This window comes from Choloepus didactylus, chromosome 10 (genome assembly GCF_015220235.1).
Source record: "Choloepus didactylus isolate mChoDid1 chromosome 10, mChoDid1.pri, whole genome shotgun sequence".
Taxonomy (NCBI): Eukaryota; Metazoa; Chordata; class Mammalia; order Pilosa; family Megalonychidae; genus Choloepus; species Choloepus didactylus.
Window position 1 is genome coordinate 12,801,348 of NC_051316.1, and position 26,406 is coordinate 12,827,753.

Sequence of the window (26,406 nt, forward strand, 5' to 3'; positions counted from 1 at the left end):
AGCACTCTATGTTTCACTGAGTCATACAGTCCCAGTCTTTATCTTTCCTCTTTCCTTCTGGTGTCCCACATGCTCCTGACCTTCCTCTTTCAACCATTCTCACAGTCATTTTTGTTCAGTGTACTTACATTATTGTGCTACCATCACCCAAAATTGTGTTCCAAACCTCTCACTCCTGTCCTTTCCTCTGTCTGTAGTGCTCCCTTTAGCATTTCCTGTATAGCAGGTATATTGTTCACAAGCTCTGTCATTGCCTGTTGGTCAGAGAGTATTTTAAGCTCTCATATTTGAAGGACAGTTTTGCCAGATATAGGATTCTTGGGTGGTGGTTTTTATCTTTCAGTATCTTAAATATATCATGACACTTCCTTCTTGCCTCCATGGTTTCTACTGAGAAATACACACATAGTTTTATCAAGCTTCCTTTGTAAGTGATGGATCACATTTCTCCTGCTGCTTTCAGGACTTTGTCTTTGATGTTTGATAATCTGATTATTAAGTGTCTTGGTGTAGGTCAATTCAGATCTATTCTGTTTGGGGTATGCTGCACTTCTTGGATCTGTAATTTTATGCCTTTCATAAGACATGGGAAATTTTCATTATTTCCTGTATTATTGCTTCTGCCCCTTTTCCCTTCTCTCCTTCTGGGACACCCATGACATGTACACTCATGTACTTCATGTTGTCATTCAATTCCGTGAGATGTTCATATTTTTCCATTCTTTTCTCTATCTGTTTTTTTTTTTTAATCTTCATTTTATTGAGATATATTCACATACCACGCAGTCATACAAAACAAATCATACTTTCGATTGTTTACAGTACCATTACATACTGGTACATTCATCACCCAAATCAATCCCTGACACCTTCATTAGCACACACACAAAAATAACAAGAATAATAATTAGAGTGAAAAAGAGCAACTGAAGTAAAAAAGAACACTGGGTACCTTTGTCTGTTTGTTTCCTTCCCCTATTTTTCTACTCATCCATCCATAAACTAGACAAAGTGGAGTGTGGTCCTTATGGCTTTCCCAATCCCATTGTCACCCCTCATAAGCTACATTTTTATACAACTGTCTTCGAGATTCATGGGTTCTGGGTTGTAGTTTGATAGTTTCAGGTATCCACCACTAGCTACCCCAATTCTTTAGAACCTAAAAAGGGTTGTCTAAAGTGTGCATAAGAGTGCCCACCAGAGTGACCTCTCGGCTCCTTTTGGAATCTCTCTGCCACTGAAGCTTATTTCATTTCCTTTCACATCCCCCTTTTGGTCAAGAAGATGTTCTCCATCCCACAATGCCAGGTCTACATTCCTCCCCGGGAGTCATATTCCACGTTGCCAGGGAGATTCACTCCCCTGGGTGTCTGATCCCACGTAGGGGGCAGGGCAGTGATTTCACCTTTCAAGTTGGCTTAGCTAGAGAGACAGGGCCACATCTGAGCAACAAAGAGGCATTCGGGAGGAGGCTCTTAGGCACAACCATAGCGAGGCCTAACCTCTCCTTTGCAGCAACCGTCTTCCCAAGGGTAAAACCTGTGGTAGAGGGCTCAACCCATCAAACCACCAGTCCCCTATGTCTGTGGTCATGTTAGCAACCATGGAGGTGGGGTAGGTGAATACCCCTGCATTCTCCACAGGCTCCTCAAGGGGGCACTACATCTTTTTTTTTTCCTTGTTTTTCTTTTTTTTTTTTTTTAACTTTCCCTTCTTTTTTAAATCAACTGTATAAAAAAAAGTTAAAAAGAAAACAAACATACAATAAAAGAACATTTCAAAGAGACCATAACAAGGGAGTAAGAAAAACACAACTAACCTAAGATAACTGCTTAACTTCCAACATGTTCCTACTTTACCCCAAGAAAGTTACCTAATATAGCAACATTTCCGTGAACTTGCTCCTACTATATCCATCAGAAATTAACAGACCATAGTCATTCCTCGGCATCCCCAGAATGTTAAATACCTTATCTGTTCTTCGATTATTGTTCCCCCTTCCTTAATTGCTCTCTATTGCTAGTTCCCCTACATTCTACATTATAAACCATTTGTTTTACATTTTTCAAAGTTCACATTAGTGGTAGCATATAATATTTCTCTTTTTGTGCCTGGCTTATTTCGCTCAGCATTATGTCTTCAAGGTTCATCCATGTTGTCATATGTTTCACCAGATCGTTCCTTCTTACTGCCGCGTAGTATTCCATCGTGTGTATATACCACATTTTATTTATCCACTCATCTGTTGAAGGACATTTGGGTTGTTTCCATCTCTTGGCAATTGTGAATAATGCTGCTATGAACATTGGCGTGCAGATATCTGTTCGTGTCACTGCTTTCCGATCTTCCGGGTATGTACCGAGAAGTGCAATCGCTGGATCGAATGGTAACTCTATATCTAGTTTTCTAAGGAACTGCCAGACTGAGTTTCAGAGTGGCTGAACCATTATACAGTCCCACCAACAGTGAATAAGAGTTCCAATTTCTCCACATCCCCTCCAGCATTTGTAGTTTCCTGTTTGTTTAATGGCAGCCATTCTAACCGGCGTTAGATGGTATCTCATTGTGGTCTTAATTTGCATCTCTCTAATAGCTAGTGAAGCTGAACATTTTTTTCATGTGTTTCTTGGCCATTTGTATTTCCTCTTCAGAGAACTGTCTTTTCATATCTTTTGCCCATTTTATAATTGGGCCGACTGTACTATTGTCATTGAGTTGTAGGATTTCTTTATATATGCAAGATATCAGTCTTTTGTCAGATACATGGTTTCCAAAATTTTTTCCCATTGAGTTGGCTGCCTCTTTACCTTTTTGAGAAATTCCTTTGAGGTGCAGAAACTTCTAAGCTTGAGGAGTCCCCATTTATCTATTTTCTCTTTTGTTGCTTGTGCTTTGGGTGTAAAGTCTAGGAAGTGGCCGCCTAATACAAGGTCTTGAAGATGTTTTCCTACATTATCTTCTAGGAGGTTTATGGTACTTTCTTTTATATTGAGATCTTTGGTCCATTTTGAGTTACTTTTTGTGTAGGGGGTGAAGTAGGGGTCCTCTTTCATTCTTTTGGATATGGATATCCAACTCTCCCAGCCCCATTTGTTGAAAAGACCATTATGACTCAGTTCAGTGACTTTGGGGGCCTTATCAAAGATCAGTCGGCCATAGATCTGAGGGTCTATCTCTGAATTCTCAATTCGATTCCATTGATCTATATGTCTATCTTTGTGCCAGTACCATGCTGTTTTGGCAACTGTGGCTTTATAATAAGCTTCAAAGTCAGGGAGTGTAAGTCCTCCCACTTCGTTTTCTTTTTTAGAGTGTCTTTAGCAATTCGAGGCTCTTCCCTTTCCAAATAAATTTGATAACTAGCTTTTCCAAGTCTGCAAAGTAGGTTGTTGGAATTTTGATTGGGATTGCATTGAATCTGTAGATGAGTTTGGGTAGAATTGACATCTTAATGACATTTAGTCTTCCTATCCATGAACATGGAATATTTTTCCATCTTTTAAGGTCCCCTTCTATTTCTTTCAGTAGAGTTATGTAGTTTTCTTTGTATAGGTCTTTTACATCTTTGGTTAAGTTTATTCCTAGGTACTTGATTTTTTTAGTTGCTACTGAAAATGGTATCTTTTTCTTGAGTGTCTCTTCAGTTTGTTCATTTCTAGCATATAGTAACATTACTGACTTATGTGCATTAACCTTGTATCCCGCTACTTTGCTAAATTTCTTTATTAGCTCTAGTAGCTGTATCGTCGATTTTTCAGGGTTTTCTAGATATAAGATCATATCATCTGCAAACAATGACAGTTTTACTTCTTTTCCAATTTGGATGCCTTTTATTTCTTTGTCTTGCCGGATTGCCCTGGCTAGCACTTCCAGCACAATGTTGAATAACAGTGGTGACAGTGGGCATCCTTGTCTTGTTCCTGATCTTAGAGGGAAGGCTTTCAGTCTCTCACCATTGAGTACTATGCTGGCTGTGGGTTTTTCATATATGCTCTTTATCATGTTGAGGAAGTTTCCTTCAATTCCTACCTTTTGAAGTGTTTTTATCAAAAAGGGATGTTGGATTTTGTCAAATGCTTTTTCAGCATCTATTGAGATGATCAATTGATTTTTCCCTTTTGACTTGTTAATGTGTTGTAATACATTGATTGATTTTCTTATGTTGAACCATCCTTGCATGCCTGGAATAAACCCCACTTGGTCATGGTGTATGATTTTTTTAATGTGTCTTTGGATTCGATTTGCAAGTATTTTGTTGAGGATTTTTGCATCTATATTCATTAGGGAGATTGGCCGGTAGTTTTCCTTTTTTGTAGCATCTTTGCCTAGTTTTGGTATTAGATTGATGTTAGCTTCATAAAATGAGTTAGATAGTGTTCCATTTTCTTCAATGCTTTGAAAGAGTTTGAGTAAGATTGGTGTCAGTTCTTTCTGGAAAGTTTGGTAGAATTCCCCTGTGAAGCCATCTGGCCCTGGGCATTTATTTGTGGGAAGATTTTTGATGACTGATTGGATCTCTTTGCTTGTGATGGGTTGGTTGAGGTCTTCTATTTCTTCTCTGGTCATTCTAGGTTGTTCATATGTTTCCAGGAAATTGTCCATTTCCTCTACATTATCCAGTTTGTTGCCATACAGTTGTTCATAGTATCCTCTTATAATTTTTTTAATTTCTTCAGGATCTGCAGTTATGTCACCTTTTTCATTCATTATTTTGTTTATATGGGTCTTCTCTCTTTTTGATTTTGTCAGTCTAGCTAGGGGCTTGTCCATCTTGTTGACCTTCACAAAGAACAAACTTTTGGTGATATTTATCCTCTCTATTGTTTTTTTGTTCTCTATGTCATTTATTTCTGCTTTAATCCTTGTTATTTCTTTTCTTGTACTTGGTTTAGGATTGGTTTGCTGTTCATTTTCTAGCTCCTTCAGTTGATCCATTAGTTCTTTGATTTTGGCTCTTTCTTCCTTTTTAATATATGCGTTTAGTGCTATAAATTTCCCCCTTAGCGCTGCTTTTGCTGCATCCCATAGGTTTTGGTATGTTGTGTTCTCATTTTCATTCGTCTCTATATATTTAGCAATTTCTCTTGCTATTTCTTCTTTAACCCACTGATTGTTTAGGAGTGTGTTGTTTAACCTCCAGGTATTTGTGAATTTTCTAAGTCTCTGATGGTTATTGACTTCTAATTGTATTCCATTGTGGTCAGAGAATGTGCTTTGAATAATTTCAATCTTTTTAAATTTATTGAGGCTTGTTTTATGTCCCAGCATATGATCTATTCTGGAGAAAGTTCCAGGAGCACTAGAAAAGTATGTGTATCCTGTTGATTTGGGATGTAATGTCCTGTATATGTCTGTTAAATCTAATTCATTTATCAGATTGTTTAGGTTTTCAATTTCCTTATTGGTCTTCTGTCCGGTTGATCTATCTATAGGAGAGAGTGATGTGTTGAAGTCTCCCAAAATTATTGTGGAAACATCAATTGCTTCTTTTAGTTTTGCCAGTGTTTCTCTCATGTGTTTTGTGGCACCTTGATTGGGTGCATAGACATTTACGATTGTTACTTCTTCTTGCTGAATTGCCCCTTTTATTAGTATGTAGTGGCCTTCTTTATCTCTCAAAACATCCCTGCATTTGAAGTCTATTTTATCTGAGATTAATATTGCTACACCTGCTTTCTTTTGACTGTAGCTTGCCTGAAATATTTTTTTCCATCCTTTCACTTTCAGTTTCTTTGTGTCCCTGTGTCTAAGATGAGTCTCTTGTATGCAACATATTGATGGTTCATTTTTTTTGATCCATTCTGCGAATCTATGTCTTTTAATTGGGGAATTTAATCCATTTACATTCAATGTTATAACCGTGAAGGCATTTCTTGAATCAGCCATCTTATCCTTTGGTTTATGTTTGTCATATTTTTCCCCTCTGTCTATTAATATCCTTTATTGTACCAATACCAAATCTCTTTAGTACTGAACCTTTCTCCAAGTCTCTCTGTCCTTTCTTTGTTTCTCTGTCTGTAGGGCTCCCTTTAGTATCTCCAGTAGGGCAGGTCTCTTGTTAGCAAATTCTCTCAGCATTTGTTTGTCTGTGAAAAATTTAAGCTCTCCCTCAAATTTGAAGGAGAGCTTTGCTGGATAAAGTATTCTTGGCTGGAAATTTTTCTCACTCAGAATTTTAAATATATCGTGCCACTGCCTTCTTGCCTCCATGGTGGCTGCTGAGTAGTCACTACTTAGTCTTATGCTGTTTCCTTTGTATGTGGTGAATTCCTTTTCTCTTGCTGCTTTCAGAACTTGCTCCTTCTCTTCTGTGTTTGACAGTGTGATCAGTATATGTCTTGGAGTGGGTTTATTTGGATTTATTCTATTTGGAGTTCGCTGACCATTTATGATTTGTGTATTTATGTTGTTTAGAAGATTTGGGAAGTTTTCCCCTACAATTTCTTTGAATACTCTTCCTAGACCTTTACCCTTTTCTTCCCCTTCTGGGACACCAATGAGCCTTATATTTGGTCGTTTCATATTATCTATCATATCCCTGAGGTCCATTTCAATTTTTTCAATTTTTTTCCCCATTCTTTCTTTTATGCTTTCATTTTCCATTCTGTCATCTTCGAGGTCACTGATTCGTTGTTCAACTTCCTCTAGTCTTGCACTATGAGTGTCCAGAATCTTTTTAACTTGGTCAACAGTTTCTTTAATTTCCATAAGATCATCCATTTTTTTATTTAGTCTTGCAATGTCTTCTTTATGCTCTTCTAGGGTCTTCTTGATTTCCTTTGTCTCCTGTACTATGGTCTCATTGTTCATCTTTAGTTCTTTGAGTAGCTGCTCTAGGTGCTGTGTCTCTTCTGATCTTTTGATTTGGGTGCTTGGGCTTGGGTTATCCATATCGTCTGGTTTTTTCATATGCTTTATAATTTTCTGTTGTTTTTGGCCTCGTGGCTTTTGCTGAACTTGATAGGGTTCTTTTAGGATTTGTAGACCAATTGAAGTCCTTATCTCTAATTTATCAGATCTACAGCTTCGTGGAGTACACTTTCTCTAACTAACCAGCAGGTGGCGTCCACGAGCCACCTGTTCTCCACAAGCCAGTTCTCCCCTGCTTAGCCTTTTTGGTGAGTGGGGGAATGAGTCTTGTGGGGTCCAATTGGTGTACCAAGCTTGCGTGTGTAGTTGGTGTTGCCTGCCCTGTATATGGGGCGTGTTTCTGGGCAGTCATGGAGGGGGGGTGGCTCTAACAATCAAATCTCCCTGGTGATCCTAGAGTTTTAAAGCTGCTGCAATAGTCTAATCCTTCAGTTCAGTCCTGCCACAGTTTGTCTCTGCCACTGACCCACAAGTCCTTGGTATTGGCATATGGCTCCTGAGACTTGCAAGTGGGCCCCTCTTCCAGGCCGTGCACCCCGGGTCCTCTGTTGAGGGATGACTGTGCTATGTCACAGGTGAGTGCCGTCCCCCCAGGGCAGTTCTGGGCTGCTGGGCTGTGTAGGGAGGCTCCCAGTCTGCTGAAATGATGGCTGAATGGGGCTTTGTTAATTCACACTGCTCTACCTTCCCAACTCTGGGACAATCAGCTGAGGTTGCAGGGAAGGCTAATGTCCACGCCCAGTTTTGTGGTGTGTGCCTGTTATTTGAAGCACTTCTGTCACACTGGGTTGTCTGTGGCAGTTCTGGGCTATGGGGCTGGCGATGGGCAAGAGTGTTTCCTGTCCACCAGGATGATGGCTGTGAGCGGACACCCCCCTTTTCTTGGGAAGTTGTGGTGTTTAGTGAATTTTCTCAGCCACTGGATTATTGCGTTTTGTCTCAGAGCTCTCCTAGTTCTGCTCTTGACTTGACCTGCCCAAATTGCAAGTCTTTGAAGCTGTCTGTATTGGGCTTCTTAGAGTAATTGTTTTAGAAAAAGAAAAAAGGATTAAAAAAAAAAAAAAGGGCCCTCCTCAGAGATCTAATGGGTTATTGAAATGCTAAGAGACAAAGCAACCAGGGCCATTAAGGAAAGGTCCACAGGGCAGAGAGATCAGCTTTTCTTCGGGATTTGCATATGCGCCTCAGAGCCTGAGCTCGGGCCTGAGCTCTGCCCTTCCCCTTTTATGTTCACCAGAACTCCAAAAATCCTCCGCTTTTATTTTGGAGTTTTTCGTGTTGTTTTTTTTCTATGCCTGTCTCCTCTCTGCTGGGCTGGCTGCTCTCAGATTCTCTGGTGTCTGGTCTCCGTCTATCTATGGTTGGAGTTTGGATCAGTAGAATGAGTTTCCGATAAGGGCTGCCACTGCAGTTTTCCCTTCTCCTTCCCGGAGCTGACAGCCCCTCCTCCCACGGGACTGAGCCTGGCAGGGAGGGGCGCGGGTCCCCTGGCTGCAAAAACTTACAGATTTCGCTGATCTCAGCAGTTCCACGTTTTCATGAGTGTTGTATGAAGTATGCCCAAAGTCAGATTGCTCTGTGGTGTCCAGTCCACGCAGTTCCTGGCTTTCTACCTACTTTCCTGGAGGAGTAACTAAAACATACAGCTCACCAGTCTGCCATCTTGCCCCACCCTCCAGAAGGGGACATTTGAGGAGATGGAAATGTTCTGTATTTTTATCATGGTAGTAGTATATAAATATGTCAAAACTCATGGAAATGTCCACTTAAAATGGATATATTTTACTGCGTGTAAACTATACCTCAATAAAGTTGATTTTTAAAAGTAAGGAGGCAAAGCATTCAATTGAGCTTCCATCTGAACAGACAAAATCTGCACCTTTTGTTCTTCCCTGCGGTCCAATTGCGCCCACCGGATCTGAGCCTCCCTGTCTGGAGACTTTCTCCGAGGACAACCCGTCCCGGCGTTGAGAGGAACCCACCGGGTTAACACCGCTAGCCCTCGTGGACTCCTGGGTGGCGGCCGAGGCTGGACCACGGGCCCGCGAAGGTTGCGCGGGTTGGGTCACCAAGGGGGGGGGTCTATCTGTTCTTTTGTGTGTAGTATTTCAGGTGTCTTGTTCTCCAGTTCCTGAGTGTTTTCTTCTGCCTCTTGAACTCTGCTGCTGTATGTCTCCATTGTGTCTTTCATCTCTTGTGTTTCGTCTTTCATTCCCATAGATTCTGCCAGTTGTTTTTTCAAACTTTCAATTTCTACCTTATATTCACCTAGTGTTTTCTTTACATCCTTCGTCTCTTTTGCCATATCTTCCCTGAACCCATTGACTTGGTTTTTTTAATTTATTTAGCATATTTCTTTGAAAATCTTTAATTGATTGTTTCATTAAAGTGAACAATATCTCAACTGTATCTTAATTGAGGTGCAAGTTTGTCCTTTGACTGGGTCATATCTTTGTTTTTTCTAGTGTAATTTGTAGTTTTCTGTTGTCTAGGCATCTGGTTTCCTTGGTTACCCCAATCAGATTTTCCCAGACCAGATTGGGTTCAAGTCTCAGAGTGGGGCTATATTCAGTGTCAAGTTTCCCTGAGGGTGTGTCATAGGAGACTGAAAGACCTTTCTGTGAGGAGTCTAGCTACTATGTTTTCCTAACCTGCCCAGAATGTGGCACCTGTCACCCTGTCACTCCTGACTGGTGTAAGGAGGTGTGGCCCCTTTGCTTCTCAGCTTAGGTTGTTTCTGTTTTGACTGTTTTCCCCCAGGCCCTGGGGTCTGAGCTCTGAAGGGAGGGTAGCCCCTAGAGCTGAGGCCCACCTCCTTCCTCTAGGGGAAGGTACACCCCCTAGGGAGCTATCTTCTGCATTTGAAATACTCCTTTGTATCTCTGACTCTGTTAACTACACCTCTGTCTGGGTCAGAGAGCTGTGAACTGAAAATGGCCACAGAAAATGGTTAAGAGGAAGAAAAAGAGAAAGTCCCTTTTCAGTGCCAATCCACACACACACACACACACACACACACACACAGTTTTGCCCTTCAGTTAGAAACAGCAGCCAGTTCTCTGGGCTCTCTCTCCTGGGGCACTTGTGTCCTCTGGCTCTCCAAGGTCAGTCTCTAATAGCCTCAATACTTTTCCTTTTTTTAAATTAATTTTTTTCCATTAGTCCCATCTCCTCTCTGCTGGGAGTGACCTCAGTGTACTTTGCTGCTTGTTAGGGTTTTGTGTTTGTAGCTTGTATTATTCAACAGTCCACTTTGTTAATTAAAATCTCAGTTGGAGCTGGGCTGAACTATATTTGCTTACTCCAAGAATTCTGCTTTCTCCCACTGTGAATTCCTGCATTTCAGCCTGCCATGGGGGAAGGGGGTCCACAGTTTTTACTCAGAGATTTTATGCTGTGATCTCAGCAGTTCCACCCAATCCAAGTTGGTGTATGGTGTGCTGACAGTCACAGTTGTCCCCCAGCAGTTCTTCCAGATTATTTATTAGTTGTTTCTGGTTGTTTATTAGTTGCTCCAGGGGACTAACTAAATTCCACACTTCTCTATGTTGTCAACTTGCTCATCCTTCTGGGCCATTTTTATTACAATGAACTCAGAACTGGTAATAACCATAAGATTGTTCCATTTTCATAGAATTGGAAACAAAGCAAGAATAGCTCATTTTGATTTTTAAGGATATTTTATTATATAAATATGATTAATATATTTTATCTATAGTTTGAGACATGTTTACATGCAGCAGTTCATAGTAGACTGAAAACTAATGCAAAGACTGTGGTCTCAGTGAAAAGTATATTTTGAAGTTCTTAATATGGAAATATGCCAGTGTGGATTGGTACTGTATTTTTATATTGATCCTCTGAAACCAGGTATATGTTTAAAGATTGTATTTTCATAGAGCAGAAATCAATGTTTTTGAATTAGTGTTCAAGGGGGGTTGCAATATTAGGTGTTCAGAAAACTGAAACTAATTCTTAGAAAGATGAAGGTATACTTAGGAGGAACCTCCATGAAAAAAGGAAAATTCTAAATAAGCAGAAAGAATGTGGAATATTGAACTTTTTCTTCCATTTTTGTTTTCTATGCTTAGTGGCTGGAAGAAATGGAAATGGATAAAGAATTGAGACTGTCCTTCTCAGAGAGCTATAAATTACTGGAATTGGGAAGCGTATGCTGCAAAGGTCATTATTCTTTCATTCTGGTTCTACTTTTTGAAATAAATGACAACCTGGCACACTTAGGCTGTTAACAAATCTCAGAGAGATTTATGATAACCTATGGAATAGTTGCAAGCTAAATATGGATGACTTGATATCTGCTTTCTTATTCCTCAGAAATACTGCACTGAGAACTTGCCCTCATTATTGGACCTCACTTTGATACTTCTATATCCTTCACAATGCTGTCTACTTTAAAATGTTTGTATGTTGAAAAACTGCTGTAGCTTTTTTATGATCTGTATATAATGTAGAATAAATTTATAAAGAACTTGAAAGAAAAAATTATTTGGAAGGAAAAGAGGCCTTGAATTGCTAAAAACATTCTAAAATAGAAAAATGAAGTGGGAGGCCTTACACTTCCTGACTTTGAAGCCTAGGATAAAGCCACAGTAGTCAAAACAGCATGTTATTGGGAGAAAGATAGACTTATTGATCAATGGAATCAAATACAGAATTTGTAAATAGACCCCCAGATCTAGTCAACTGATTTCTGATAAGGCCCCCAAATCCACTGAACTGGGACAGAACGGTCTCCACATTAGACTGGGGAGATCCAGTTCTTCTACAAATGGGGCTGGAAAAACTGGATATCCATATCCACTATAAAAAAACTAACTCAAAGCAGAACAAAAACCTCAAAATAAGAGAAAGGACCATAAAACTCCTAGAAGATAATGTAGGGAAACATTTTCAAAACCTAGAATTAGGGGGTATCTTCTTAGACTTTACACCCAAATCACAAGCAGTGAAAGAAAAAACAGATAAATGGGGACTCCTCAAAATCAAAAACTTCTGTACCTCAAAGGAATTTGTCAAAAGGTGAAGAGGCAGCCAACTCAATGGGAGAGAATATTCAGAAACCATGTGTGATGGTTAGGTCCATGGGTCAACTTGCCCAGGTGATAGTACCCAGCTGTCTGATCAAGCAAACACTGGCCTAACAGTTGCTGTGAGGACATTGCTGGCTGGTTAATAAACCAACAGGCTGGTTTATTAAATTATCAGTCAATTGATTGCAGCTGTGACTGGTGACTCACCAAAGGGCATGTCTTCCACAATGAGAGAATGCAATTGGCTGGATTTAATCCAATTAATTAGTTGAAGACTTATAAGTGAGACAGATAGAGGACCTTCACTTCTTCTTTGGATGCCCAGTGAAGCATTTCCTGAGGAGTTTGCTGAAGTTGCCGGTTCATTTCCTGAGGAGTTCATCGAAGTTGCTGGTTTGTTTCCTGAGGAGTTCATTGGACATCTTCCTTGGAGTTGACAGTTCACTGACTGCTCTACAGAATTTGGACTCATGCATACCCACAGTTGCGTGAGTCACTTTTATAAATTTTACAGTCATAGACACCTCTCATTGATTCTGTTTCCCTAGAGAACCGGAACTAATACTACTTGGTACCAGGAGTGATTCTTGAGGAACAGAATCTTAAAATGGGCTTTTACAATTTGTTTTCTACTCTGATTAGATTCAAAGGCACTAATAACTCTATTTCCAATAATCAAGAGGGCACTGACAGTCCATGGCATGAGTTGGCAAAGGAGATATGCAAAATAGCACCATTTGATTCTCCTAATCATACTCTAGTATGAAGCAAGGCTTTGGGTGACAGTGTTTTTGACACCTTCACAGAGTTTTGCAGAATTTAGAGGTATAATGATGTTGGCTGGCAGCTGTTAGATACTTTGGATAAAGTTGTAAGAGAAATGGATGAGCTAAAGGCTTCAAATTCAAAACTTAAATGCTGTATGATAATGTAAAGCTTTCTATGTGTGCCCTGAAAGAAAATCTTATTTCCTGTGCCTGCAGACTTGAGGTTTCTGAAAACCAGATGCAGACTCTCATTGTGTGAGTAGCAGATTTACAATGTAAACTAAAATATCAACCTCTTAGAGTGTCTGCTGCTAAAGTAAAGGCATTGATTGGAAAAGAATGGGATCCAGAAACTTGGGATGGGGACATATGGATTGATAATAATGGCAGTGAGGACATTGGAACCCTGGATTATGCTAAGTCATTATAGATTTACCTGTAGAGGGCTGTCCTGAGGAAACAGCCTCCCCACCTCCAGTCTGCCTCAAAGAGTCTGCCATCCAACCCCCACATAAAGAGAATAACCCTTCAGTGTCTGCTAATCCTATAATCACCCCCTCCCAAGGAAGAAGCTCTCACTCCTCTGGAGAGATTAATCCTGTTTTAAGAACTGAAAATGCAACAGGATGTCCTGAGGTAAATGGCTTGAGGGATAATTCTAACTCTTTTCATGACCCACCCCCACCACCAGTCTTTGCTTCAAGACCTATAACTAGATAAAGTCCCAACAGGCCCCAAAGGGTGAGGTACAAAGTGTGACCCATAAAGAAGTACACTATACTCCAAAAGAACTGTATGAGTTTTCCAACTTAGACAGAAAAACCAGGGGAATATGTGTGGGAATGGATATTAAGAGTGTGGGATAATGGTGGAAGGAATATAAGATTGGGTCAGGCTGAGTTTACTGATATGGGCCCACTAAGCAGAGATTCAGCATTCAGTGTTGTAGCTCAAAGGGTTAGAAAGGGTGTTAACTGTTTGGGTGGTTGGCTGAAACATGGATCAAAAGGTGGCTGGCATTACCAGAGGTTGAAATGCCAGAACTTCCCTGGTACAATGTGGAGGAGGGGATTGAAAGTCTTAGAGAGACTGGAATGTTACAGTGGATTTATCATGGAAGACCTGCTCACACAGCCCTGGAATGTCCAGAGGACACACCTTTTACCAGGACTGTGAGGAATAAATTTATGAGACTAGCTCCATCATCCCTGAAGAGCTCTATAGTTGACCTTCTCTCTAGGTCAGATATTACTGTAGGAACTGCTGTCACTGAGCTGGAATCCTTAAACACAATGGGGATAATCAGGACCTGAGTTGGCAGAAGCCAATGGCTGCAGTTAATCACACAGACAAGGTGAGTGTGGCTACCATAATGGAAAACAGGCTCAAAGCAGCAATCAAAATAATATGACTTGCAGAGACTTATGGCGTTGGCTAGTGGATCATGGAGTACCAAGTAGTAAAATAGATGGGCAATTGACTAAATTCTTGTTTGAAATATATAGGCAGAAGAATTCTATGTCACATGAACAAAAGTCTCCCTTGAATTACAAAAACAGTCATGGCCCCTTAATCAATTCCCAGATGAGACAGTTTACAGATCCAGAGCCCCTTGAATGAAGGGAAGGCCGGGTACCATTGGGGAAGGACTATGTTACACTGCCAAAAATTTATACTGTTAATCTTCCTCCCAGCCTTCCCCAGGGCGACCTACAGCCTTTTACCAGGGTAACTGCATTGGGGAAAAGGAAATGATCAGATATTTTGTGGATTATTAGACACTGGTTCAGAAGTGACATTAATTCCCAGAGATGCAAAATGTCACTCTGGTCCACCAGTCAGAATTGGGGCTTATGGAGGTCAGGTGATTGATGGATTTTTAGCTCAGGTCCATCTTACCATGGGTCCAGTGGGTCCCCAGACCCATTCTGTGGTTATTTCCCCATGCCAGAATGCATAATTGGAATAAACATACTCAGCAACTGGCAGAATCCTCACATTGGTTCCCTGACTCATGGAGTGAGGTCTATTATGATGGGAAAGGCCAAGTGGAAGCCACTAGAACTGCCCCTGCCTAGCAAAATAGTGAACCAGAAGCAATACCGGATTCCTGGAGGGATTTCAGAGATTAATGTCATTCTTAAGGACTTGAAGGATGCAGAGGTAGTGATTCCCACCACATCCCCATTCAACTCTCTTATTTGGCCTGTGCAGAAAACAGATGGGTCTTGAATGACTGTGGATTATCGTAAGCTTAACCAGGTGGTGACTTCAATTGCAGCTGCTGTTCCAGATGTGATATCATTGCTTGAGCAAATCAACACATCCCCTGGTAACTGGTATGCAGCTATTGGTCTGGAAAATCCTTTTTTCTCAATTACTGTCTGTAAGAGCCACCAGAAACAGTTTGCATTCAGCTGGCAAGGCCAGCAGTTTACACTTTGCTACCTCAGGGTTATGTCAACTCTTCAGTCCTGTGTCATAATACTGTCCACAGGGAGCTTAATCATTTCTCCCTCCCACAAGACATCACACTGGTCCATTATATTGATGATATCATGTTGATTGGACCTAGTGAACAAGAAGTAGCAACTACTCTAGATTTATCAGTAAGGTATTTGTGTGGCAGAGGATGGGAGATAAATCCAACAAAAACACAGGGGCCTTCCACCTCAGTAAAATTTCTAGGTGTCCAGTGGTGTGGGACCTGTTGAGATATTCCTTCTAAGGTGGAGGATAAGCTGTTGCATCTGGCCCCTCCTGTGACCAAAAAAGAGGCACAATGCTTAGTTGGCCTTTTTGGATTTTGGAGACAACACATTTAGGTGTGCTACTCTAACCCATTTACCAAATGACAAGAAAAGCTTCTAGTTTTGAGTAGGGACCAGAACAAGAAGAGGCTCTGCAACAGGTCCAGGCTGCTGTGCAAGCTGCTCTGCCACTTGGACCATATGATCCAGCTGACCCCATGGTGCTGGAAGTGTCAATGGCAAATAGAGATGCTGCTTGGAGGCTTTGGCAGGCTCCTATAGGAGAATCACAATGCAGACCCTTAGGATTTTGGAGTAAAGCTTTACCATCCTCTGCAAATAACTACTCTCCATTTGAGAAACAGCTGTTGGCCTGCTACTGGGCCTTAGTAGAGACAGAACACTTAACCATGGGCCACCAAGTTACCATGAAACATGAGTTACCTATCATGAGTTGGGTATTGTCTGACCCACCAAGCCATAAAGTTGGGCGTGCACAACAGCACTCCATCATAAAATGGAAATAGTATATATAAGATAGAGCTTGAGCAGGTCCTGAAGGTATAAGTAAGTTACATGAGGAAGTGGCTCAAATGCCCACGGCCCCCACTCCTTCCACCCTGCTTTCTCTTTCCTAGCCCACAGCTGTGGCATCTTGGGGAGTTCCTTAAAATCAGTTCACTGAGGAAGAGAAAACTTGGGCCTGGTTTACAGATGGTTCTGCACAATATGCAGGCACCATCCAAAAGTGGACAGCTGCACACTGCAGCCCCTTTCTGGGATGTCCCTGAAGGACAGTGGTGAGGGGATATCCTCCCAGTGGGCAGAATTTCAAGCAGTGCACCTGGTTGTTCACTCTGCTTGGAAGGAGAACTGGCCAAAAGTGCATTTGTTTACTGATTCCTGGGCTGTTCCTAATGGTTTGGCTGGATGGTCAGGGACTTGGGAGTAACATTGGAAGATTGGTGACAAAGAAGTCTGGGGAAGGGGTATGTGGATAGACCTTTCTGAGTGAGCAGACAACATGAAGATATTTGTGTCCCATGTGAATGCTCACCAGAGGATGACTTCAGCAGAAGATTTTAATAACCAAGTGGATAAAATGACCCATTTGGTTGGTACCAATCAGCCTCTTTCCCCAGCAACTCCTGTCATTGCCCAATGGGCTAATGAACAAAGTGGTCATTGTGGTAGGGATGGAGGTTATGCATGGGCTCAGCAACATGGACTTCTACTCACCAAGGCTGACCTGGCTACAGCCACTGCTGAGTGTCCAATCTGCCAGCAGCAGAGATCCACACTCAGTCCCCAATATGGCACCATTCTTCAAAGTGATCAGCACTTGTGGCAGGTTGATTACATTGGACCACTTCCATCATGGAAGGGGCAGTGATTTGTTCTTACTGAAATAGACACATACTCCGGATATGGGTTTGCCTTCCCTGCATGACATGCTTCTGCCAAAACTACCATCTGTGGACTTAGAGATTGCCTTATCCACCATCATGTTATTCCACACAGCATTGCTTCTGACAAAGGAACTCACTTCACAGCAAATGAAGTGAGGGAATGGGCACATGCTCATGGAATTCTGTGATCTTACCATGTTCTTCATCATCCACAACAATACACAACAATAATCCCACTGAGCTGGAAGTTAAGAGTGCCACCTGGCCACTTTGGTCTTCTTATGCTTCTGAATCAACTGGCAAGGAAAAGGATTACTGTACTGGCTGGGGTGATTGATCCTGACTATCAAGGGGAAGCACTGCAACTACACAATGGAAGTAAAGAAGAGTTTTCCTGGAATACAGGAGATCCCCTAGGGCATCTCTTAATACAACCATGCCCTGTGATTAAAGTCAATGGAAAACTGCAACAACCCAATACAGGCAGGACTACCAATTGCCAAGAAACTTCAGGAATGAAGGTTTGGGTCACCCTACCAGGCAAAGAACCATGACCAGCTGAAGTGCTTGCTGAGGGTAAAGGGAACATGGAATGGGGAGTGGAAGAAGGTAGTGATAAATATGAACTGTGGCCATGTGACCAGTTACAGAAACAAGGACTATGATGGCATGAATATTTCCTCCTTGTTTTGTTATGATTATGTTTGTATTTGTCTGTGAAGCCAATATCTTTGCTTTCTTTTCTGTCTTATCCCCTTATTGTATGACATAACCTGTACTGTTCATTTTGCTGTATTTAAGCTAAAGGAAATCAATTTTAAGAGCTAATGTCACCCAAGGACTTGCACCCTATTCTTGAGAGATTTAGTGCATTTCCAGTTGTATGCAGCATAGCAGAGTATTGTTAGGCAAAATATATGTCTGTTATTTTTATCTACTTAGAGATAAAGTATGGTTTTATGTGATGTGTATAACTGCCAAGTTGACAAGGTGTGGACTGTGATGGTTAGGTTCATGTGTCAACTTGGCCAGGTGATATTACCCAGCTTACAATTGCTGTGAGAATGTTTGTGGCTGATTAATAAATCAACAGGCTGGTTTATTAAATCATCAGCCAATTGACTGCAGCTGTGACTGATGACTCACCAAAGGGCATGTCTTCCACAATGAGAGAATGCAATTGGCTGGATTTAATCCAATTAATCAGTTGAAGATTTATAAGCAAGACAGATAGAGGACCTTCACTTCTTCTTTGGCTGCCCAGTGAAGCATTTCCTCAGGAGTTCATCAAAGTTGCTGGATCATTTCCTGAGGAGTTCATTGGACATCTTTCTTGGAGTTGACAGTTTGCTGACTACTGTACAGAGTTTGGACTCATGCATACCCACAGTTGTGTGAGTCACTTTTACAAATTTTATAGTCATAGACACCTCTCATTGATTCTGTTTCCCTAGAGAACCTGAACAAATAAACCATGTATCTGAAAAGAAACTGATATCTTGCATATATAAGGAAACCATGAACTCAATGACAGTATTACAAAGAGCCCAATTATAAAATGGGCAAAAGATATGAAAAGACATTCCTCTGAAGATGAAATGCAAATGGCTAAAAAACATGAAAAAATGTTCGTCTTCACTAGCTGTTAGGGAGATGCAAATCAATACCACAATGAGATATCATCTCACACAAATAAGAATGGCTCCCATTAAATAAACAGGAAACTACAAGTGCTCAAGGGGATGTGGAGAAATTGGAACTCTTATTCATTGCTGGTGGGGCTGTATAATGGAGCAGCCACTATGGAAAACAGTTTTGTAGTTCCTAAGAAGGCTAGATATCGAGTTACTCTATGATCCAGCAATTTCACTTCTTGTTATACACCAAGAAGATCTGAAAGCAGTGAATTGAACAGACATTTGCACACCAATGTTAATAGCATTTTTCACAATTGTGAAGAGATGGAAACAGTCCAAGTGTCCTTCAACAGAGAAGTGGATAAACAAAATGTGGCATATACATACAATGGAATACTACACAGAAGTAAGAAGGAACAAGTTCTTGAAACATATGACAACATCGGTGAACCTTGAAGATACAATGCTGAGTGAAATAAGCCAGACACAGAAGGAGAGATATTGTATGTTACCACTAATTTGAACATCATGAACAATGTAAAATAAGTGTATTATAATGTAGAATATTGGGGACTGTATTAGTTAGGGTTCTCTAGGGAAACAGAATCAAGAGATACCTATAAATATAAGATTTAATTAAAGTGTCTCACAAAACTGTATCTATGCAGGAGTTCAAATTCCATAAGGCAAGCAGCAAACTGGCAACTACAATGAAGTTGTTCAAAGAACTCCTCAGGCAGCAAACTGGCAGCTTCAATGAAGATGTTTGATGAATGTCTCGGGAAACACTTCACTGGCTACCTGAAGAAGTGAAGGTTCTCTGTCTTGCTTAAAAGCCTTCAAAAGATTGGATTAAATCCAGCTGATTGAATTCTCTCATTGTGGAAGACATGCCCTTTGTTGATGTAATCAGTCACAGCTGGAGCCAATTGACTGATGATTGAATAAATCAGACTTTGGGTTTATTAATCAGCCACAAATGTCCTTGCAATAATGGTTAGGCCAGTGCTTGTTGACCAGACACCTGGACACCATCACTTGGCCAAGTTGACCCATGAACCTAACCAACACAGTGCACCCATTGTCAAATTGGCAGTTATACACATCACATTAAACCATACTTTATCTCTAAATAGAGAAAAATAACAGACATATATTTCACCAAACAATATTCCACTGCCCTGCATACAACCAGAAATGCACTAAATCTCTCCAACATAGGGTGCAAGTCCTTGGGCAACATTAACTCTTAAAATTGATTTCCTTTAACTTAAACACCGTAAAATGAACAATACATCCTATGTCATATGAAAAGGGGGTAAGATAGATAAGGAAACAAAGATATTTGCTTTAGAGAGAAATACAAACATACTCATAACAAAATAAGGAGGAAATACTCATACCATCATATTACTCATTTCTATAACTGATCACATGGTTGTAGCTCATATTTCTCATTACCTTTTCCATTACCCATTCCAAGTTCCCTTTACTCTCAGCAAGCACTTCAGCTGGCCATGGTTCTTTGCCTTGTGGGGTGACCCAAACCTTCATTCCTGAAGTTTCTTGGCAATTGGTAGTCCTGCCTGGATTGGGATGTTGCAGCTGTCCATTGACTTGATCACAGGGCATGGTAGTAAAAAGAGATACCCTAGGGGATCCCCTGTATTCCAGGGAAACACTTCTTTACCTCCATTGTGTAGTTACAGTGCTATCGCCCCTTGATATTCAGGATAAATCACCCCAGTCAGTACAGTAATCCCCTTCCTTTCCTGTTGATTCAAAGGCATAAGAAGGCCAAAGTGGCCAGGTGGCAGTTTTAACTTCCAGTTCAATAGAATTATTGTTGTTTCCTGGTGGAAGCAGTCCTCCTTCTACAACTAAGATTTGTAAATCAGCAGAGCTTAATCTTTCAGGGACAGGAAGAAAAAATGTTCGTAGTGGATCAATAAGAGTGATAGTGAGTGATGTCACTCCTCTTTCTACCCCATGATTCTTGGGTCCATGAATCCTAGCTATGGGAAAAACAGCCCCATAGAGTGGATGCTGATTCAGAGCAAACACAGCCTCCTGGAGAACACTGTCCCAGCCATGCAAAGTGTTGTTACCTAGTTGGCATTGTAATTTAGTCTTCAACAGACCATCCCACCATTCTATCAGCCCAGCTGGCTCTGGATGATGGGGAACATGGTAAGAAGAGAGAATTCCATAAGCATGTGTCCATTCCCTCACTTCATTTGCTATGAAATCAGTTCCTTGGTCAGAAGCAATGCTGTGTGGAATACCATGATGCTGGATAAGTCATTCCGTAAGTCCATGGATGATAGTTTTGCCAGAAGAATATCATGCAGGGAAGGCAAACCCATATCTGGAGTATGTCTCTAGTTCAGTGAGAACAAATCCCTGCCCCTTCCATGATGGAAGTTGTCCAGTGTAATCAACCAGCCACCAGGTAGCAGGCTGATTACCTCAGTGAATGCTGCCATGTTGGGGATTGAGTGTGGGTCTCTGCTGCTGGCAGATTGGGCACTCAGCAGTGGCTGTGGCCAGGTCAGCCTTAGTGAGTGGAAGTCCATGTTGCTGAGCCCATGCATAACCTACATCCCTACCACCATGACTACTTTGTTCATGAGCCCATTGGTCAAAGACAGGAGTGGGTGGGGAAGGGCTGATTGGTAGCCAGCCAACAGGTAATCCTATCAACTTGAATATTAAAATCTCCTTCTGCTGAAAACACCATCTGGTGAGGATTCACACGGGACACAAATATCTTCCTGTTTTTTTGCACAGTCAGAAAGGTCTATCCATATACATCTTCCCCAGATTTCTTTATCACCAATTTTCAAGTCCCCGACCATCCAGCTAAATCATTAGCAACAGCATATGAATCAGTATAAAATGCACTTCTGGCCAGCTCTCCTTCCAAGCAAAGTGAGCAACCAGGGACATAGATTGAAGTTCCACTCACTGGGAGGATTTACCCTCACCACTCTCCTTCAGGGATATCACAGAAAAGGGCTGCAGTGCTGTAGCTGTCCACTTTTGGGAGGTGCCTGCATATCATGCAGAGTCATCTGTAAACCAGGCCTGAGTTTTCTCTTCCTTAGTCAAGTGATTGTAAGGAACTACCCAAGATGCCACAGCTGTGGTCTGGGAAAGAGTAGGTAAGGTAACAGCAGTGGGACCATGGCCTTTTGGGCGACTTCCTCATGTAACTTGCGGTGTCAGAACCCGCTCAAGTTCAATCTCATATATACCATTTACATTGCATGATGAAGTGCTGCTGTGCATACTCAACTTTATGGCTTGGCAGGTCAGGCAACACCCAGCTTATGATAAGTAATTCAGGTCTCATGGTATACTGGTGCACCATGGTTAAGCATTTTGTCTGTACTAAGACCCAATAGCAATCCAAAAGCTGTTTCTGAAATGGAGAGTAGTTATCTGCAGAGGATGGTAAGGCTTTACTCCAAAATCTTAAAGGCCTGCATTGTGATTCGCCTATAGGAGCCTGCCAAAGTGTCCAAACAGCATCTCTACTTGCCACTGATGTATGGTCCAAGTGGCAGAGCAGCTTGCACAGAAGTCTGTACCTGTATAAGAGCCATATGTTGTTCCAGTCCTCACTCAAATCTAGAAGATTTTCTGGTCACTTGGTAAATGGTCCAGAGTAGCACACCCAAGTGAGGAATATGTTGTCTCCAAAATCCAAAGAGGCCAACTGTGTTTCTTTTTCGGTCATAGGAGGGGCCATATGCAACAGCTTATCCTTCACCATAGAAGGGATATCTTGACATGCCCCACACTACTGGACACACCTAGAATTTTGCTGAGGTGCAAGGCCTCTGTATTTTTGTTGGATGTATCTTCCATCCTCTGCCATCCAAATACCTTACCAACAAATCTAGAGTAGTTGCTACTTCTTGCTCACTAGGTTGAATCAACATGATATCATCAATATAATGGACCAGTGTGAAGTCTTGTGGGAAGGAGAAATGATCAAGTTCTGTGCAGACATTATGAAATAGGGCTCAAGTGTTGATATACCCATGAGGTACCCCTGAATATATACTTCTGGCCTTGCCAGCTGAATGCAAACAGTTTCTGGTGTTCCTCATTTACAGCTATTGAGAACAAACCATTTGCCAGATCAACAGCTGCATACCAGGTACCAGGGGATGTGTTGATTTGCTCAATCAATGATACCACACCTGGAACATCAGCTGCAATTGGAGTCACCTCCTGCTTAAGCTTGCAATAACCCACTGTCATTCTCCAACACCCATCTGTTTTCTGCACAAACCAAATCAGAGAGTAGAATGGGGTTGTGGTGGGAATCACCATCCCTGCATCCTTCAAGTCCTTAAGAGTGGCATTAATCTCTGCAATCCCTCCAGGAATTCAATATTGCTTATGGTTTACTATTTTGCTAGGCAGGGGCAGTTCAGTGACTTCCACTTGGCCTTTTCTACCATAATAGCCCTCACTCCATGAGTTAGGGAACCAATGTGAGTATTCTGCCAGTTGCTAACTATGTCTGTCCCAATTGGGCATTCCAGAACTGAGGAAATAATCACAGAAAGGGTCCAGGGAACAACTGGACCCACTGTGAGATGGACCTGAACTAAAACTCCATTGATCACTTGACCTCCATAAGCCCAAACTCTTACTTGCTTACCAGAGTGACATTTTGAGTCTCCTGGTATTAATGTCACTTCTGAAGCAGTGCCTAATAATTCCCAAAATATATGATCATTTTGTTTTCCCCATGCACAGTTACCCTAGTTAAAGGTCATAAGTACTCCCTGGGGGAGGCTGGGAGAAAGACTAACAGTATCAATTTTTTGGCAGTGTAACAGGGCCCTTCCCCAATGGTACCTGGCCTTCCTGTTGATCAAGGAGCTCTGGATCTGTAAACAGTCTCAAGTCTGGGAATTGATTATGAAGCTGTGACTCTCTGTTTTTGTAATTCGAGGTTAACTTTTGTTCACTTGACTTAGAATTCTGCTTCTACAGCTCAAACAATAATTAGGTAGATTGCCCATCTATTTTACTGCTAGGTACTCCATGATCTACTAGCCAACACCAAAAGTCTCTGTGAGTCAGATTACTTTGACTGCTGCTTTGAACCTGTTTCTCTAATGGTAGCCATGCCCACCATGTCTTTGATGATTACCTGTTGCCACGTGGCTTCTGCTGACTCAGGATCCAAGTATCCCCATTGTGTTTAAGGATTCCAGCTCAGTGACAGCAGTTCCCACAGTAGTAACTGACCTACAGAGATGGGCAACTACAGAGCTCTTCAGTGATGTCAGAGCTAGCCTCACAAATTTATTCCTCACATTCCTGGTGTATTAGTTAGTGTTCTCTAGGGAAACAGAATCAACAAGAGATATCTATAAATATAAGATTTATAAAAGTGTCTCATGCAACTGTGGGTATGCATGGGTCCAAATTCCATAGGGCAGGTAGCAAACTGGCAACTGCAATAAAGATGTTTGATGAACTCCTCAGGCAGCAAACTAGCAACTTCAATGAATGTGTTTGATGGAGTCTTCAGGAAATGAACTGGCAAATTCAATGAACTCCAGGAAATGCTTCACTGGTCAGCAGCAGCAGAAGAAGAAGAGGAGGAGGAGGAGGAGGAAGAAGAAGAAGAAGAAGGTCCTCTATCCATATCACTTAAAAGTCTTCAACTGATTGGATTAAATCCAGCTGACTGCATTCTCTCACTGTGGAAGACACGCCCTTCATTGATGTCATCAGTCAGAGCTGCAGCAAATTGACTGATGATTTAACAAACCAGCATTCCACTTTATTAAGCAACCACAAATGTCCTTGCAGTAACAGGCCAGTGCTTGCCTGACCCAATATCTGGGTACCATCTCCTGGCCAAGTTGACACATAAACATAACAATCACAGTCCACACTTTGTCAACTTGGCAGTTATACATATCACCTAAAACCGTACTTTATCTCTAAGTAGATAACAATAACAGACATACATTTTGCCTAACAATACTCTGCTATGCTGCATACAACTGGAAATGCACTAAATCTTTCCAGAATATGGTGCAAGTCCTTGGTGACATTAACTCTTAAAATTGATTTCCTTTAGCTTAAATACTGCAAAATGAACAATACAGCTTATTTCTTATGATAAGGGGATAAGACAGAGAAGAAAGCAAAGATACTTGCTTTACAGACAAATACAAACATACTCATAACAAAACAAGGAGGAAATATTCATGCCATCATAGTCCTCATTTCTGTAACTTGTCACATGGCTATAGTTCATATTTATCACTACCTTCTTCCACTACCCATTCCATTCTCCCTTTACCCTCAGCAAGCACTTCACCTGGCCATGTTTCTTTGCCTGGTGGGGTGACCCAAACCCTCATTCCTGAAGTTTCTTGGCAATTGGTAGTCCTGCCTGTATTGGGTTGCTGCAGTTTTCCATTGACTTTAATCACAAGTCATGGTAGTAATAAGAGACACCCTAGGAGATCTCCTATATTCCAGGAAAATTCTTCTTTACCTCCAATGTGTACTTACAGTGCTATTGCCCCTTTATAGTCAGGATCAATCACCCCAGCCATACAGTAATCCCCTTCCTGGTCTATTGATTCAGAGGCATAAGAAGCCCAAATTGGCCAGGTGGCAGCCTTAACTTCCAGTTCAATGGAATTATTGTGTTTCCTGGTGGAAGCAGTCCTCCCTTTGGAACAAAGACTTATAGACCAGCAGAGCTTAAGCTTTCAGTGACAGGAAGCAAAAATTTACCTAGTGGCTCACTAGGAATGATAGTGAGTTGTGCCAGTCTTGTTTCCACCCCTTGATTCCTGGACCCATGAATCCTGGCTGTGGAAGAAGCAGCTCCATAGAATGGACACTGATTCAGAGCAAACAGCCTCCTAGAGAACACTGCCCAACCCTGCAAGGTATTGCCACCTAGTTGGCACCATAATTTAGTCTTCAACAGGCCATTCCACTGTCTCTGGATGATGGAGAACATGGTAAGATGAGAAAATTCCATGACCATGTGCCCATTCCCTCACTTCATTTGCTGTGAAGTGGGTTCCTTGACAAGAAGCAATGCTGGAGAAACTAAGATGGTGGCTAGCTGAGACAGGGTGAAAAAAATGCCTCCGTGAAAAATACTAGCTAAAAACCAGAAAGTGACCTAGAATACCGGTTACAGCGATGCACCAGCTGGACGAGGGTTCCTAGCTCCAGAGGGGCCATATACTTGTTGAAACCAGGAGTCTGCATTCTGAAACGAGTGAGCAAGCTGGCTTTAAGACCCACAGCCATGCGGCAGGCTGGGGAAGCCAGGGTTCAGCCTTTGGAAACCAGCTGGCTCTTAAAAAAAAAAAGGGAAAAACCCAGGAGCGGCTGCATCTGTGATTGTGGGAATCACGCAGTAAAACACAGCAAGAGGGGGCTGGGCCAGCCTCTCAGTGTCTGGCCAGGAAGATAGCCCACAGCAGATACCCTTGGGTCCCAGGGAACAGAGGGGAGAGCCAGAAGCAAAAAGAAACCCCGCGGCTAGCAGCTGGCCCCCCAGGAGGGCTGGATAAACTCCTGCCTGGGGCTGTGCCCACAGCCCAGAGCCCTGCCAGTTGTCCCAGAGCTGGGAAGGAGGAACTGTGCAAGGAGGAGGGGGCTGAGATGCCCTGTTCAGCCATTTTTGCCTCAGGCTGAGAGTGCGCTCCTGCACGGCCCGGTGGCCCAGGGCTTCCCTTGTGGGACGGCGTGCACTGGTGAAGTAGCACAGCATTCCCTCAGCTGAGCTCCTGGAGGAGCACGACTGGGAGGGGGGGGTCCACTCGGAGAACCCAGGGATGCTACACCAAGTCCAGTGGTTTGTGGATCAGTGAGAGAGAGGGTCTGGGGCTGAACTGAAATGAAAGCTTAGA

The 26,406-nt window shown here is 41.9% G+C and overlaps 2 pseudogenes; both read left to right on the forward strand.

Annotated features, from left to right (window-relative positions):
• Nucleotides 1–11,354, forward strand: part of LOC119504660 — a 38,088-nt pseudogene extending 26,734 nt beyond the window's left edge.
• LOC119505237 overlaps nucleotides 1–26,406 on the forward strand; it is a 103,916-nt pseudogene that overhangs the window by 3,151 nt on the left and 74,359 nt on the right.